This window comes from Engystomops pustulosus, chromosome 9 (assembly GCF_040894005.1).
Source record: "Engystomops pustulosus chromosome 9, aEngPut4.maternal, whole genome shotgun sequence".
Classification (NCBI taxonomy): Eukaryota; Metazoa; Chordata; class Amphibia; order Anura; family Leptodactylidae; genus Engystomops; species Engystomops pustulosus.
Window position 1 is genome coordinate 64,256,177 of NC_092419.1, and position 12,531 is coordinate 64,268,707.

At 45.2% G+C, this 12,531-nt stretch overlaps 40 pseudogenes; all 40 read left to right on the plus strand.

The window, feature by feature from the left end:
* Positions 1 to 498: 498 nt before the first annotated feature.
* Positions 499 to 617, plus strand: LOC140082784 (5S ribosomal RNA; annotated as a pseudogene).
* Positions 618 to 1,065: 448 nt separating this feature from the next.
* LOC140085509 (5S ribosomal RNA) lies at positions 1,066 to 1,184 on the plus strand (annotated as a pseudogene).
* A 259-nt stretch (positions 1,185 to 1,443) lies between these two features.
* On the plus strand, positions 1,444 to 1,562 carry LOC140094777 (5S ribosomal RNA; annotated as a pseudogene).
* A 69-nt stretch (positions 1,563 to 1,631) lies between these two features.
* On the plus strand, positions 1,632 to 1,750 carry LOC140093742 (5S ribosomal RNA; annotated as a pseudogene).
* Positions 1,751 to 1,820: 70 nt separating this feature from the next.
* LOC140088160 (5S ribosomal RNA) lies at positions 1,821 to 1,939 on the plus strand (annotated as a pseudogene).
* Positions 1,940 to 2,386: 447 nt separating this feature from the next.
* LOC140087390 (5S ribosomal RNA) lies at positions 2,387 to 2,505 on the plus strand (annotated as a pseudogene).
* Positions 2,506 to 2,764: 259 nt separating this feature from the next.
* LOC140081756 (5S ribosomal RNA) lies at positions 2,765 to 2,883 on the plus strand (annotated as a pseudogene).
* Positions 2,884 to 2,952: 69 nt separating this feature from the next.
* Positions 2,953 to 3,071, plus strand: LOC140084109 (5S ribosomal RNA; annotated as a pseudogene).
* A 69-nt stretch (positions 3,072 to 3,140) lies between these two features.
* On the plus strand, positions 3,141 to 3,259 carry LOC140093754 (5S ribosomal RNA; annotated as a pseudogene).
* A 70-nt stretch (positions 3,260 to 3,329) lies between these two features.
* Positions 3,330 to 3,448, plus strand: LOC140095961 (5S ribosomal RNA; annotated as a pseudogene).
* A 448-nt stretch (positions 3,449 to 3,896) lies between these two features.
* Positions 3,897 to 4,015, plus strand: LOC140087391 (5S ribosomal RNA; annotated as a pseudogene).
* A 70-nt stretch (positions 4,016 to 4,085) lies between these two features.
* LOC140091651 (5S ribosomal RNA) lies at positions 4,086 to 4,204 on the plus strand (annotated as a pseudogene).
* A 69-nt stretch (positions 4,205 to 4,273) lies between these two features.
* LOC140093766 (5S ribosomal RNA) lies at positions 4,274 to 4,392 on the plus strand (annotated as a pseudogene).
* Positions 4,393 to 4,462: 70 nt separating this feature from the next.
* On the plus strand, positions 4,463 to 4,581 carry LOC140097986 (5S ribosomal RNA; annotated as a pseudogene).
* Positions 4,582 to 5,029: 448 nt separating this feature from the next.
* LOC140088406 (5S ribosomal RNA) lies at positions 5,030 to 5,148 on the plus strand (annotated as a pseudogene).
* A 70-nt stretch (positions 5,149 to 5,218) lies between these two features.
* On the plus strand, positions 5,219 to 5,337 carry LOC140091776 (5S ribosomal RNA; annotated as a pseudogene).
* Positions 5,338 to 5,785: 448 nt separating this feature from the next.
* LOC140095050 (5S ribosomal RNA) lies at positions 5,786 to 5,904 on the plus strand (annotated as a pseudogene).
* A 448-nt stretch (positions 5,905 to 6,352) lies between these two features.
* Positions 6,353 to 6,471, plus strand: LOC140082785 (5S ribosomal RNA; annotated as a pseudogene).
* A 448-nt stretch (positions 6,472 to 6,919) lies between these two features.
* Positions 6,920 to 7,038, plus strand: LOC140085510 (5S ribosomal RNA; annotated as a pseudogene).
* Positions 7,039 to 7,297: 259 nt separating this feature from the next.
* LOC140092562 (5S ribosomal RNA) lies at positions 7,298 to 7,416 on the plus strand (annotated as a pseudogene).
* A 69-nt stretch (positions 7,417 to 7,485) lies between these two features.
* Positions 7,486 to 7,604, plus strand: LOC140093778 (5S ribosomal RNA; annotated as a pseudogene).
* Positions 7,605 to 7,674: 70 nt separating this feature from the next.
* On the plus strand, positions 7,675 to 7,793 carry LOC140088161 (5S ribosomal RNA; annotated as a pseudogene).
* A 447-nt stretch (positions 7,794 to 8,240) lies between these two features.
* Positions 8,241 to 8,359, plus strand: LOC140087392 (5S ribosomal RNA; annotated as a pseudogene).
* Positions 8,360 to 8,618: 259 nt separating this feature from the next.
* On the plus strand, positions 8,619 to 8,737 carry LOC140081758 (5S ribosomal RNA; annotated as a pseudogene).
* A 69-nt stretch (positions 8,738 to 8,806) lies between these two features.
* LOC140084120 (5S ribosomal RNA) lies at positions 8,807 to 8,925 on the plus strand (annotated as a pseudogene).
* Positions 8,926 to 8,994: 69 nt separating this feature from the next.
* On the plus strand, positions 8,995 to 9,113 carry LOC140093791 (5S ribosomal RNA; annotated as a pseudogene).
* Positions 9,114 to 9,183: 70 nt separating this feature from the next.
* Positions 9,184 to 9,302, plus strand: LOC140095963 (5S ribosomal RNA; annotated as a pseudogene).
* Positions 9,303 to 9,750: 448 nt separating this feature from the next.
* LOC140087393 (5S ribosomal RNA) lies at positions 9,751 to 9,869 on the plus strand (annotated as a pseudogene).
* A 70-nt stretch (positions 9,870 to 9,939) lies between these two features.
* LOC140091652 (5S ribosomal RNA) lies at positions 9,940 to 10,058 on the plus strand (annotated as a pseudogene).
* A 69-nt stretch (positions 10,059 to 10,127) lies between these two features.
* Positions 10,128 to 10,246, plus strand: LOC140093803 (5S ribosomal RNA; annotated as a pseudogene).
* A 70-nt stretch (positions 10,247 to 10,316) lies between these two features.
* Positions 10,317 to 10,435, plus strand: LOC140097987 (5S ribosomal RNA; annotated as a pseudogene).
* A 448-nt stretch (positions 10,436 to 10,883) lies between these two features.
* Positions 10,884 to 11,002, plus strand: LOC140082786 (5S ribosomal RNA; annotated as a pseudogene).
* Positions 11,003 to 11,072: 70 nt separating this feature from the next.
* On the plus strand, positions 11,073 to 11,191 carry LOC140090579 (5S ribosomal RNA; annotated as a pseudogene).
* A 69-nt stretch (positions 11,192 to 11,260) lies between these two features.
* LOC140084753 (5S ribosomal RNA) lies at positions 11,261 to 11,379 on the plus strand (annotated as a pseudogene).
* A 70-nt stretch (positions 11,380 to 11,449) lies between these two features.
* On the plus strand, positions 11,450 to 11,568 carry LOC140094280 (5S ribosomal RNA; annotated as a pseudogene).
* Positions 11,569 to 11,638: 70 nt separating this feature from the next.
* LOC140095317 (5S ribosomal RNA) lies at positions 11,639 to 11,757 on the plus strand (annotated as a pseudogene).
* A 70-nt stretch (positions 11,758 to 11,827) lies between these two features.
* On the plus strand, positions 11,828 to 11,946 carry LOC140086350 (5S ribosomal RNA; annotated as a pseudogene).
* A 69-nt stretch (positions 11,947 to 12,015) lies between these two features.
* LOC140091734 (5S ribosomal RNA) lies at positions 12,016 to 12,134 on the plus strand (annotated as a pseudogene).
* A 70-nt stretch (positions 12,135 to 12,204) lies between these two features.
* On the plus strand, positions 12,205 to 12,323 carry LOC140098745 (5S ribosomal RNA; annotated as a pseudogene).
* Positions 12,324 to 12,393: 70 nt separating this feature from the next.
* LOC140083259 (5S ribosomal RNA) lies at positions 12,394 to 12,512 on the plus strand (annotated as a pseudogene).
* Positions 12,513 to 12,531: the final 19 nt, after the last annotated feature.

The following is a 12,531-nucleotide window of genomic DNA, read 5'->3' on the forward strand; positions in this document are numbered from 1 at the left end:
GGCAAGTTCCAGCATGGGAGACTGGCTGGGAATCCCAAGTTCCGTTGACCTTTTTGAACTTTAAAATTGTGTTAGTTTCTCTATGAGATAGTAAAAGAAGGTTCAAATTGAACAGCTGCTGTCAACGGCCATTCTAAGCTGAATGTGCGTGCTCTTGTCAGATCGCAGCAGCGATGCAGCTTAAGGCTTGGCAAGTACCAGCATGGGAGACTGGCTGGGAATCCCAAGTTCTGGTGACTTTTTTGAACCTGAAAATTGTGTTAGTTTCTCTATGAGATAGTAGAAGAAGGTTCAAATTGAACAACTGCTGTCAACGGCCATTCTAAGCTGAATGTGTGTGCTCTTGTCAGATCGCAGCAGCGATGCAGCTTAAGGCTTGGCAAGTACCAGCATGGGAGACTGGCTGGGAATCCCAAGTTCTGTTGACCTTTTTGAACCTGAAAATTGTGTTAGTTTCTGTATGAGATAGTAAAAGAAGGTTCAAATTGAACAGCTGCTGTCAATGGCCATTCTAAGCTGAATGTGCCTGCTCTCGTCAGATCGCAGCAGCAATGCAGCTTAAGGCTTGGCAAGTACCAGCATGGGAGACTGGCTGGGAATCCCAAGTTCCGTTGACCTTTTTGAACCTGAAAATTGTGTTAGTTTCTCTATGAGATAGTAAAAGAAGGTTCAAATTGAAAAGCTGCTGTCAACGGCCATTCTAAGCTGAATGTGCGTGCTCTTGTCAGATCGCAGCAGCGATGCAGCTTAAGGCTTGGCAAGTACCAGCATGGGAGACTGGCTGGGAATCCCAAGTTCTGGTGACCTTTTAGAACATGAAAATTGTGTTAGTTTCTCTATGAGATAGTAGAAGAAGGTTCAAATTGAACAACTGCTGTCAACGGCCATTCTAAGCTGAATGTGTGTGCTCTTTTCAGATCGCAGCAGCGATGCAGCTTAAGGCTTGGCAAGTACCCGCATGGGAGACTGGCTGGGAATCCCAAGTTCTGTTGACCTTTTTGAACCTGAAAATTGTGTTAGTTTCTCTATGAGATAGTAAAAGAAGGTTCAAATTGAACAGCTGCTGTCAACGGCAATTCTAAGCTGAATGTGCCTGCTCTCGTCAGATCGCAGCAGCAATGCAGCTTAAGGCTTGGCAAGTACCAGCATGGGAGACTGGCTGGGAATCCCAAGTTCTGTTGACCTTTTTTAACCTGAAAATTGTGTTAGTTTCTATATGAGATAGTAAAAGAAGGTTCAAATTGAACAGCTGCTGTCAACGGCCATTCTAAGCTGAATTTGCCTGCTCTCGTCAGATTGCAGCAGCAATGCAACTTAAGGCTTGGCAAGTACCAGCATGGGAGACTGGCTGGGAATCCCAAGTTCCGTTGACCTTTTTGAACCTGAAAATTGTGTTAGTTTCTCTATGAGATAGTAAAAGAAGGTTCAAATTGAACAGCTGCTGTCAACGGCCATTCTAAGCTGAATGAGCCTGCTCTCGTCAGATCACAGCAGCAATGCAGCTTAAGGCTTGGCAAGTACCAGCATGGGAGACTGGCTGGGAATCCCAAGTTCCGTTGACTTTTTTGAACCTGAAAATGTGTTAGTTTCTCTATGAGATAGTAAAAGAAGGTTCAAATTGAACAGCTGCTGTCAACGGCCATTCTAAGCTGAATGTGCCTGCTCTCGTCAGATCGCAGCAGCAATGCAGCTTAAGGCTTGGCAAGTACCAGCATGGGAGACTGGCTGGGAATCCCAAGTTCCGTTGACCTTTTTGAACCTGAAAATTGTGTTAGTTTCTCTATGAGATAGTAAAAGAAGGTTCAAATTGAACAGCCGCTGTCAATGGCCATTCTAAGCTGAATGTGCCTGCTCTCTTCAGATCGCAGCAGCAATGCAGCTTAAGGCTTGGCAAGTACCAGCATGGGAGACTGGCTGGGAATCCCAAGTTCTGTTGACCTTTTTGAACCTGAAAATTGTGTTAGTTTCTCTATGAGATAGTAAAGAAGGTTCAAATTGAAAAGCTGCTGTCAACGGCCATTCCAAGCGGAATGTGCGTGCTCTTGTCAGATCGCAGCAGCGATGCAGCTTAAGGCTTGGCAAATACCAGCATGGGAGACTGGCTGGGAATCCCAAGTTCTGGTGACCTTTTTGAACCTGAAAATTGTGTTAGTTTCTCTATGAGATAGTAGAAGAAGGTTCAAATTGAACAACTGCTGTCAACGGCCATTCTAAGCTGAATGTGTGTGCTCTTTTCAGATCGCAGCAGCGATGCAGCTTAAGGCTTGGCAAGTACCAGCATGGGAGACTGGCTGGGAATCCCAAGTTCTGTTGACCTTTTTGAACCTGAAAATTGTGTTCGTTTCTCTATGAGATAGTAAAAGAAGGTTCAAATTGAACAGCTGCTGTCGACGGCAATTCTAAGCTGAATGTGCCTGCTCTCGTCAGATCGCAGCAGCAATGCAGCTTAAGGCTTGGCAAGTACCAGCATGGGAGACTGGCTGGGAATCCCAAGTTCCGTTGACCGTTTTGAACCTGAAAATTGTGTTAGTTTCTCTATGAGATAGCAAAAGAAGGTTCAAATTGAACAGCTGCTGTCAATGGCCATTCTAAGCTGAATGAGCCTGCTCTCGTCAGATCACAGCAGCAATGCAGCTTAAGGCTTGGCAAGTACCAGCATGGGAGACTGGCTGGGAATCCCAAGTTCTGGTGACCTTTTTGAACCTGAAAATTGTTTTAGTTTCTCTATGAGATAGTTAAAGAAGGTTCAAATTGAACAGCTGCTGTCAATGGCCATTCTAAGCTGAATGTGCCTGCTCTCGTCAGATCGCAGCAGCAATGCAGCTTAAGGCTTGGCAAGTACCAGCATGGGAGACTGGCTGGGAATTCCAAGTTCCGTTGACCTTTTTGAACCTGAAAATGTGTTAGTTTCTCTATGAGATAGTAAAAGTAGGTTCAAATTGAACAGCTCCTGTCAACGGCCATTCTAAGCTGAATGTGCCTGCTCTCGTCAGATCGCAGCAGCAATGCAGCTTAAGGCTTGGCAAGTACCAGCATGGGAGACTGGCTGGGAATTCCTAGTTCCGTTGACCTTTTTGAACCTGAAAATGTGTTAGTTTCTCTATGAGATAGTAAAAGAAGGTTCAAATTGAACAGCTGCTGTCAACGGCCATTCTAAGCTGAATGTGCCTGCTCTCGTCAGATCGCAGCAGCAATGCAGCTTAAGGCTTGGCAAGTACCAGCATGGGAGACTGGCTGGGAATCCCAAGTTCCGTTGACCTTTTTGAACCTGAAAATTGTGTTAGTTTCTCTATGAGATAGTAAAAGAAGGTTCAAATTGAACAGCTGCTGTCAATGGCCATTCTAAGCTGAATGTGCCTGCTCTCGTCAGATCGCAGCAGCAATGCAGCTTAAGGCTTGGCAAGTACCAGCATGGGAGACTGGCTGGGAATCCCAAATTCTGTTGACCTTTTTGAACCTGAAAATTGTGTTAGTTTCTCTATGAGATAGTAAAAGAAGGTTCAAATTGAAAAGCTGCTGTCAACGGCCATTCCAAGCGGAATGTGCGTGCTCTTGTCAGATCGCAGCAGCGATGCAGCTTAAGGCTTGGCAAATACCAGCATGGGAGACTGGCTGGGAATCCCAAGTTCTGGTGACCTTTTTGAACCTGAAAATTGTGTTAGTTTCTCTATGAGATAGTAGAAGAAGGTTCAAATTGAACAACTGCTGTCAACGGCCATTCTAAGCTGAATGTGTGTGCTCTTTTCAGATCTCAGCAGCGATGCAGCTTAAGGCTTGGCAAGTACCAGCATGGGAGACTGGCTGGGAATCCCAAGTTCTGTTGACCTTTTTGAACCTGAAAATTGTGTTAGTTTCTCTATGAGATAGTAAAAGAAGGTTCAAATTGAACAGCTGCTGTCGACGGCAATTCTAAGCTGAATGTGCCTGCTCTCGTCAGATCGCAGCAGCAATGCAGCTTAAGGCTTGGCAAGTACCAGCATGGGAGACTGGCTGGGAATCCCAAGTTCCGTTGACCGTTTTGAACCTGAAAATTCTGTTAGTTTCTCTATGAGATAGCAAAAGAAGGTTCAAATTGAACAGCTGCTGTCAATGGCCATTCTAAGCTGAATGTGCCTGCTCTTGTCAGATCGCAGCAGCAATGCAGCTTAAGGCTTGGCAAGTACCAGCATGGGAGACTGGCTGGGAATTCCAAGTTCCGTTGACCTTTTTGAACCTGAAAATGTGTTAGTTTGTCTATGAGATAGTAAAAGAAGGTTCAAATTGAACAGCTCCTGTCAACGGCCATTCTAAGCTGAATGTGCCTGCTCTCGTCAGATCGCAGCAGCAATGCAGCTTAAGGCTTGGCAAGTACCAGCATGGGAGACTGGCTGGGAATCCCAAGTTCCGTTGACCTTTTTGAACCTGAAAATTGTGTTAGTTTCTCTATGAGATAGTAAAAGAAGGTTCAAATTGAACAGCTGCTGTCAACGGCCATTCTAAGCTGAATGAGCCTGCTCTCGTCAGATCACAGCAGCAATGCAGTTTAAGGCTTGGCAAGTACCAGCATGGGAGACTGGCTGGGAATCCCAAGTTCTGTTGACCTTTTTGAACCTGAAAATTGTGTTAGTTTCTCTATGAGATAGTAAAAGAAGGTTAAAATTGAAAAGCTGCTGTCAACGGCCATTCTAAGAGGAATGTGTGTTCTCTTGTCAGATCGCAGCAGCGATGCAGCTTAAGGCTTGGCAAATACCAGCATGGGAGACTGGCTGGGAATCCCAAGTTCTGGTGACCTTTTTGAACCTGAAAATTGTGTTAGTTTCTCTATGAGATAGTAGAAGAAGGTTCAAATTGAACAACTGCTGTCAACGGCCATTCTAAGCTGAATGTGTGTGCTCTTTACAGATCGCAGCAGTGATGCAGCTTAAGGCTTGGCAAGTACCAGCATGGGAGACTGGCTGGGAATCCCAAGTTCTGTTGACCTTTTTGAACCTGAAAATTGTGTTAGTTTCTCTATGAGATAGTAAAAGAAGGTTCAAATTGAACAGCTACTGTCAACGGCCATTCTAAGCTGAATGTGCCTGCTCTCGTCAGATCGCAGCAGCAATGCAGCTTAAGGCTTGGCAAGTACCAGCATGGGAGACTGGCTGGAAATCCCAAGTTCCGTTGACCGTTTTGAACCTGAAAATTGTGTTAGTTTCTCTATGAGATAGCAAAAGAAGGTTCAAATTGAACAGCTGCTGTCAACGGCCATTCTAAGCTGAATGTGCCTGCTCTCGTCAGATCGCAGCAGCAATGCAACTTGAGGCTTGGCAAGTACCAGCATGGGAGACTGGCTGGGAATCCCAAGTTCCGTTGACCTTTTTGAACCTGAAAATTGTGTTAGTTTCTCTATGAGATAGTAGAAGAAGGTTCAAATTGAACAACTGCTGTTAACGGCCATTCTAAGCTGAATGTGCGTGCTCTTGTCAGATCGCAGCAGCGATGCAGCTTAAGGCTTGGCAAGTACCAGCATGGGAGACTGGCTGGGAATCCCAAGTTCTGTTGACCATTTTTAACCTGAAAATTGTGTTAGTTTCTCTATGAGATAGTAAAAGAAGGTTCAAATTGAACAGTTGCTGTCAACGGCCATTCTAAGCTGAATGTGCGTGCTCTTGTCAGATCGCAGCAGCGATGCAGCTTAAGGCTTGGCAAGTTCCAGCATGGGAGACTGGCTGGGAATCCCAAGTTCCGTTGACCTTTTTGAACTTTAAAATTGTTTTAGTTTCTCTATGAGATAGTAAAAGAAGGTTCAATTTGAAAAGCTGCTGTCAACGGCCATTCTAAGCTGAATGTGCCTGCTCTCGTCAGATCGCAGCAGCAATGCAGCTTAAGGCTTCGCAAGTACCAGCATGGGAGACTGGCTGGGAATCCCAAGTTCCGTTGACCTTTTTGAACCTGAAAATTGTGTTAGTTTCTCTATGAGATAGTAAAAGAAGGTTCAAATTGAACAGCTGCTGTCAACGGCCATTCTAAGCTGAATGTGCGTGCTCTTGTCAGATCGCAGCAGCGATGCAGCTTAAGGCTTGGCAAGTACCAGCATGGGAGACTGGCTGGGAATCCCAAGTTCTGGTGACTTTTTTGAACCTGAAAATTGTGTTAGTTTCTCTATGAGATAGTAGAAGAAGGTTCAAATTGAACAACTGCTGTCAACGGCCATTCTAAGCTGAATGTGTGTGCTCTTGTCAGATCGCAGCAGCGATGCAGCTTAAGGCTTGGCAAGTACCAGCATGGGAGACTGGCTGGGAATCCCAAGTTCTGTTGACCTTTTTGAACCTGAAAATTGTGTTAGTTTCTGTATGAGATAGTAAAAGAAGGTTCAAATTGAACAGCTGCTGTCAATGGCCATTCTAAGCTGAATGTGCCTGCTCTCGTCAGATCGCAGCAGCAATGCAGCTTAAGGCTTGGCAAGTACCAGCATGGGAGACTGGCTGGGAATCCCAAGTTCCGTTGACCTTTTTGAACCTGAAAATTGTGTTAGTTTCTCTATGAGATAGTAAAAGAAGGTTCAAATTGAAAAGCTGCTGTCAACGGCCATTCTAAGCTGAATGTGCGTGCTCTTGTCAGATCGCAGCAGCGATGCAGCTTAAGGCTTGGCAAGTACCAGCATGGGAGACTGGCTGGGAATCCCAAGTTCTGGTGACCTTTTAGAACATGAAAATTGTGTTAGTTTCTCTATGAGATAGTAGAAGAAGGTTCAAATTGAACAACTGCTGTCAACGGCCATTCTAAGCTGAATGTGTGTGCTCTTTTCAGATCGCAGCAGCGATGCAGCTTAAGGCTTGGCAAGTACCCGCATGGGAGACTGGCTGGGAATCCCAAGTTCTGTTGACCTTTTTGAACCTGAAAATTGTGTTAGTTTCTCTATGAGATAGTAAAAGAAGGTTCAAATTGAACAGCTGCTGTCAACGGCAATTCTAAGCTGAATGTGCCTGCTCTCGTCAGATCGCAGCAGCAATGCAGCTTAAGGCTTGGCAAGTACCAGCATGGGAGACTGGCTGGGAATCCCAAGTTCTGTTGACCTTTTTTAACCTGAAAATTGTGTTAGTTTCTATATGAGATAGTAAAAGAAGGTTCAAATTGAACAGCTGCTGTCAACGGCCATTCTAAGCTGAATTTGCCTGCTCTCGTCAGATTGCAGCAGCAATGCAACTTAAGGCTTGGCAAGTACCAGCATGGGAGACTGGCTGGGAATCCCAAGTTCCGTTGACCTTTTTGAACCTGAAAATTGTGTTAGTTTCTCTATGAGATAGTAAAAGAAGGTTCAAATTGAACAGCTGCTGTCAACGGCCATTCTAAGCTGAATAAACCTGCTCTCGTCAGATCACAGCAGCAATGCAGCTTAAGGCTTGGCAAGTACCAGCATGGGAGACTGGCTGGGAATCCCAAGTTCCGTTGACTTTTTTGAACCTGAAAATGTGTTAGTTTCTCTATGAGATAGTAAAAGAAGGTTCAAATTGAACAGCTGCTGTCAACGGCCATTCTAAGCTGAATGTGCCTGCTCTCGTCAGATCGCAGCAGCAATGCAGCTTAAGGCTTGGCAAGTACCAGCATGGGAGACTGGCTGGGAATCCCAAGTTCCGTTGACCTTTTTGAACCTGAAAATTGTGTTAGTTTCTCTATGAGATAGTAAAAGAAGGTTCAAATTGAACAGCCGCTGTCAATGGCCATTCTAAGCTGAATGTGCCTGCTCTCTTCAGATCGCAGCAGCAATGCAGCTTAAGGCTTGGCAAGTACCAGCATGGGAGACTGGCTGGGAATCCCAAGTTCTGTTGACCTTTTTGAACCTGAAAATTGTGTTAGTTTCTCTATGAGATAGTAAAGAAGGTTCAAATTGAAAAGCTGCTGTCAACGGCCATTCCAAGCGGAATGTGCGTGCTCTTGTCAGATCGCAGCAGCGATGCAGCTTAAGGCTTGGCAAATACCAGCATGGGAGACTGGCTGGGAATCCCAAGTTCTGGTGACCTTTTTGAACCTGAAAATTGTGTTAGTTTCTCTATGAGATAGTAGAAGAAGGTTCAAATTGAACAACTGCTGTCAACGGCCATTCTAAGCTGAATGTGTGTGCTCTTTTCAGATCGCAGCAGCGATGCAGCTTAAGGCTTGGCAAGTACCAGCATGGGAGACTGGCTGGGAATCCCAAGTTCTGTTGACCTTTTTGAACCTGAAAATTGTGTTCGTTTCTCTATGAGATAGTAAAAGAAGGTTCAAATTGAACAGCTGCTGTCGACGGCAATTCTAAGCTGAATGTGCCTGCTCTCGTCAGATCGCAGCAGCAATGCAGCTTAAGGCTTGGCAAGTACCAGCATGGGAGACTGGCTGGGAATCCCAAGTTCCGTTGACCGTTTTGAACCTGAAAATTGTGTTAGTTTCTCTATGAGATAGCAAAAGAAGGTTCAAATTGAACAGCTGCTGTCAATGGCCATTCTAAGCTGAATGAGCCTGCTCTCGTCAGATCACAGCAGCAATGCAGCTTAAGGCTTGGCAAGTACCAGCATGGGAGACTGGCTGGGAATCCCAAGTTCTGGTGACCTTTTTGAACCTGAAAATTGTTTTAGTTTCTCTATGAGATAGTTAAAGAAGGTTCAAATTGAACAGCTGCTGTCAATGGCCATTCTAAGCTGAATGTGCCTGCTCTCGTCAGATCGCAGCAGCAATGCAGCTTAAGGCTTGGCAAGTACCAGCATGGGAGACTGGCTGGGAATTCCAAGTTCCGTTGACCTTTTTGAACCTGAAAATGTGTTAGTTTCTCTATGAGATAGTAAAAGTAGGTTCAAATTGAACAGCTCCTGTCAACGGCCATTCTAAGCTGAATGTGCCTGCTCTCGTCAGATCGCAGCAGCAATGCAGCTTAAGGCTTGGCAAGTACCAGCATGGGAGACTGGCTGGGAATTCCTAGTTCCGTTGACCTTTTTGAACCTGAAAATGTGTTAGTTTCTCTATGAGATAGTAAAAGAAGGTTCAAATTGAACAGCTGCTGTCAACGGCCATTCTAAGCTGAATGTGCCTGCTCTCGTCAGATCGCAGCAGCAATGCAGCTTAAGGCTTGGCAAGTACCAGCATGGGAGACTGGCTGGGAATCCCAAGTTCCGTTGACCTTTTTGAACCTGAAAATTGTGTTAGTTTCTCTATGAGATAGTAAAAGAAGGTTCAAATTGAACAGCTGCTGTCAATGGCCATTCTAAGCTGAATGTGCCTGCTCTCGTCAGATCGCAGCAGCAATGCAGCTTAAGGCTTGGCAAGTACCAGCATGGGAGACTGGCTGGGAATCCCAAATTCTGTTGACCTTTTTGAACCTGAAAATTGTGTTAGTTTCTCTATGAGATAGTAAAAGAAGGTTCAAATTGAAAAGCTGCTGTCAACGGCCATTCCAAGCGGAATGTGCGTGCTCTTGTCAGATCGCAGCAGCGATGCAGCTTAAGGCTTGGCAAATACCAGCATGGGAGACTGGCTGGGAATCCCAAGTTCTGGTGACCTTTTTGAACCTGAAAATTGTGTTAGTTTCTCTATGAGATAGTAGAAGAAGGTTCAAATTGAACAACTGCTGTCAACGGCCATTCTAAGCTGAATGTGTGTGCTCTTTTCAGATCTCAGCAGCGATGCAGCTTAAGGCTTGGCAAGTACCAGCATGGGAGACTGGCTGGGAATCCCAAGTTCTGTTGACCTTTTTGAACCTGAAAATTGTGTTAGTTTCTCTATGAGATAGTAAAAGAAGGTTCAAATTGAACAGCTGCTGTCGACGGCAATTCTAAGCTGAATGTGCCTGCTCTCGTCAGATCGCAGCAGCAATGCAGCTTAAGGCTTGGCAAGTACCAGCATGGGAGACTGGCTGGGAATCCCAAGTTCCGTTGACCGTTTTGAACCTGAAAATTCTGTTAGTTTCTCTATGAGATAGCAAAAGAAGGTTCAAATTGAACAGCTGCTGTCAATGGCCATTCTAAGCTGAATGTGCCTGCTCTTGTCAGATCGCAGCAGCAATGCAGCTTAAGGCTTGGCAAGTACCAGCATGGGAGACTGGCTGGGAATTCCAAGTTCCGTTGACCTTTTTGAACCTGAAAATGTGTTAGTTTGTCTATGAGATAGTAAAAGAAGGTTCAAATTGAACAGCTCCTGTCAACGGCCATTCTAAGCTGAATGTGCCTGCTCTCGTCAGATCGCAGCAGCAATGCAGCTTAAGGCTTGGCAAGTACCAGCATGGGAGACTGGCTGGGAATCCCAAGTTCCGTTGACCTTTTTGAACCTGAAAATTGTGTTAGTTTCTCTATGAGATAGTAAAAGAAGGTTCAAATTGAACAGCTGCTGTCAACGGCCATTCTAAGCTGAATGAGCCTGCTCTCGTCAGATCACAGCAGCAATGCAGTTTAAGGCTTGGCAAGTACCAGCATGGGAGACTGGCTGGGAATCCCAAGTTCTGTTGACCTTTTTGAACCTGAAAATTGTGTTAGTTTCTCTATGAGATAGTAAAAGAAGGTTAAAATTGAAAAGCTGCTGTCAACGGCCATTCTAAGAGGAATGTGTGTTCTCTTGTCAGATCGCAGCAGCGATGCAGCTTAAGGCTTGGCAAATACCAGCATGGGAGACTGGCTGGGAATCCCAAGTTCTGGTGACCTTTTTGAACCTGAAAATTGTGTTAGTTTCTCTATGAGATAGTAGAAGAAGGTTCAAATTGAACAACTGCTGTCAACGGCCATTCTAAGCTGAATGTGTGTGCTCTTTACAGATCGCAGCAGTGATGCAGCTTAAGGCTTGGCAAGTACCAGCATGGGAGACTGGCTGGGAATCCCAAGTTCTGTTGACCTTTTTGAACCTGAAAATTGTGTTAGTTTCTCTATGAGATAGTAAAAGAAGGTTCAAATTGAACAGCTACTGTCAATGGCCATTCTAAGCTGAATGTGCCTGCTCTCGTCAGATCGCAGCAGCAATGCAGCTTAAGGCTTGGCAAGTACCAGCATGGGAGACTGGCTGGGAATCCCAAGTTCCGTTGACCGTTTTGAACCTGAAAATTGTGTTAGTTTCTCTATGAGATAGCAAAAGAAGGTTCAAATTGAACAGCTGCTGTCAACGGCCATTCTAAGCTGAATGTGCCTGCTCTCGTCAGATCGCAGCAGCAATGCAACTTGAGGCTTGGCAAGTACCAGCATGGGAGACTGGCTGGGAATTCCAAGTTCCGTTGACCTTTTTGAACCTGAAAATGTGTTAGTTTCTCTATGAGATAGTAAAAGAAGGTTCAAATTGAACAGCTGCTGTCAACGGCCATTCTAAGCTGAATGTGCCTGCTCTCGTCAGATCGCAGCAGCAATGCAGCTTAAGGCTTGGCAAGTACCAGCATGGGAGACTGGCTGGGAATCCCAAGTTCCGTTGCCCTTTTTGAACCTGAAAATTGTGTTAGTTTCTCTATGAGATAGTAAAAGAAGGTTCAAATTGAACAGCTGCTGTCAACGGCCATTCTAAGCTGAATGTGCCTGCTCTCGTCAGATCGCAGCAGCAATGCAGCTTAAGGCTTGGCAAGTACCAGCATGGGAGACTGGGTAGGAATCCCAAGATCCGTTGACCTTTTTGAATCTGAAAATTGAGTTATTTTCTCTATGAGATAGTAAAAGAAGGTTCAAATTGAACAGCTGCTGTCAACGGCAATTCTAAGCTGAATGTGCCTGCTCTCGTCAGATCACAGCAGCAATGCAGCTTAAGGCTTGGCAAGTACCAGCATGGGAGACTGGCTGGGAATCCCAAGTTCTGTTGACCTTTTTGAACCTGAAAATTGTGTTAGTTTCTCTATGAGATAGTTAAAGAAGGTTCAAATTGAACAGCTGCTGTCAACGGCCATTCTAAGCTGAACGTGCCTGCTCTCGTCAGATCGCAGCAGCAATGCAGCTTAAGGCTTGGCAAGTACCAGCATGGGAGACTGGCTGGGAATTCCAAGTTCCGTTGACCTTTTTGAACCTGAAAATGTGTTAGTTTGTCTATGAGATAGTAAAAGAAGGTTCAAATTGAACAGCTGCTGTCAACGGCCATTCTAAGCTGAATGTGCCTGCTCTCGTCAAATCGCAGCAGCAATGCAGCTTAAGGCTTGGCAAGTACCAGCATGGGAGACTGGCTGGGAATCCCAAGTTCCGTTGACCTTTTTGAACCTGAAAATTGTGTTAGTTTCTCTATGAGATAGTAAAAGAAGGTTCAAATTGAACAGCTGCTGTCAACGGCCACTCTAAGCTGAATGAGCCTGCTCTCGTCAGATCACAGCAGCAATGCAGCTTAAGGCTTGGCAAGTACCAGCATGGGAGACTGGCTGGGAATCCCAAGTTCTGTTGACCTTTTTGAACCTGAAAATTGTGTTAGTTTCTCTATGAGATAGTTAAAGAAGGTTCAAATTGAACAGCTGCTGTCAACGGCCATTCTAAGCTGAATGTGCCTGCTCTCGTCAGATCGCAGCAGCAATGCAGCTTAAGGCTTGGCAAGTACCAGCATGGGAGACTGGCTGGGAATTCCAAGTTCCGTTGACCTTTTTGAACCTGAAAATGT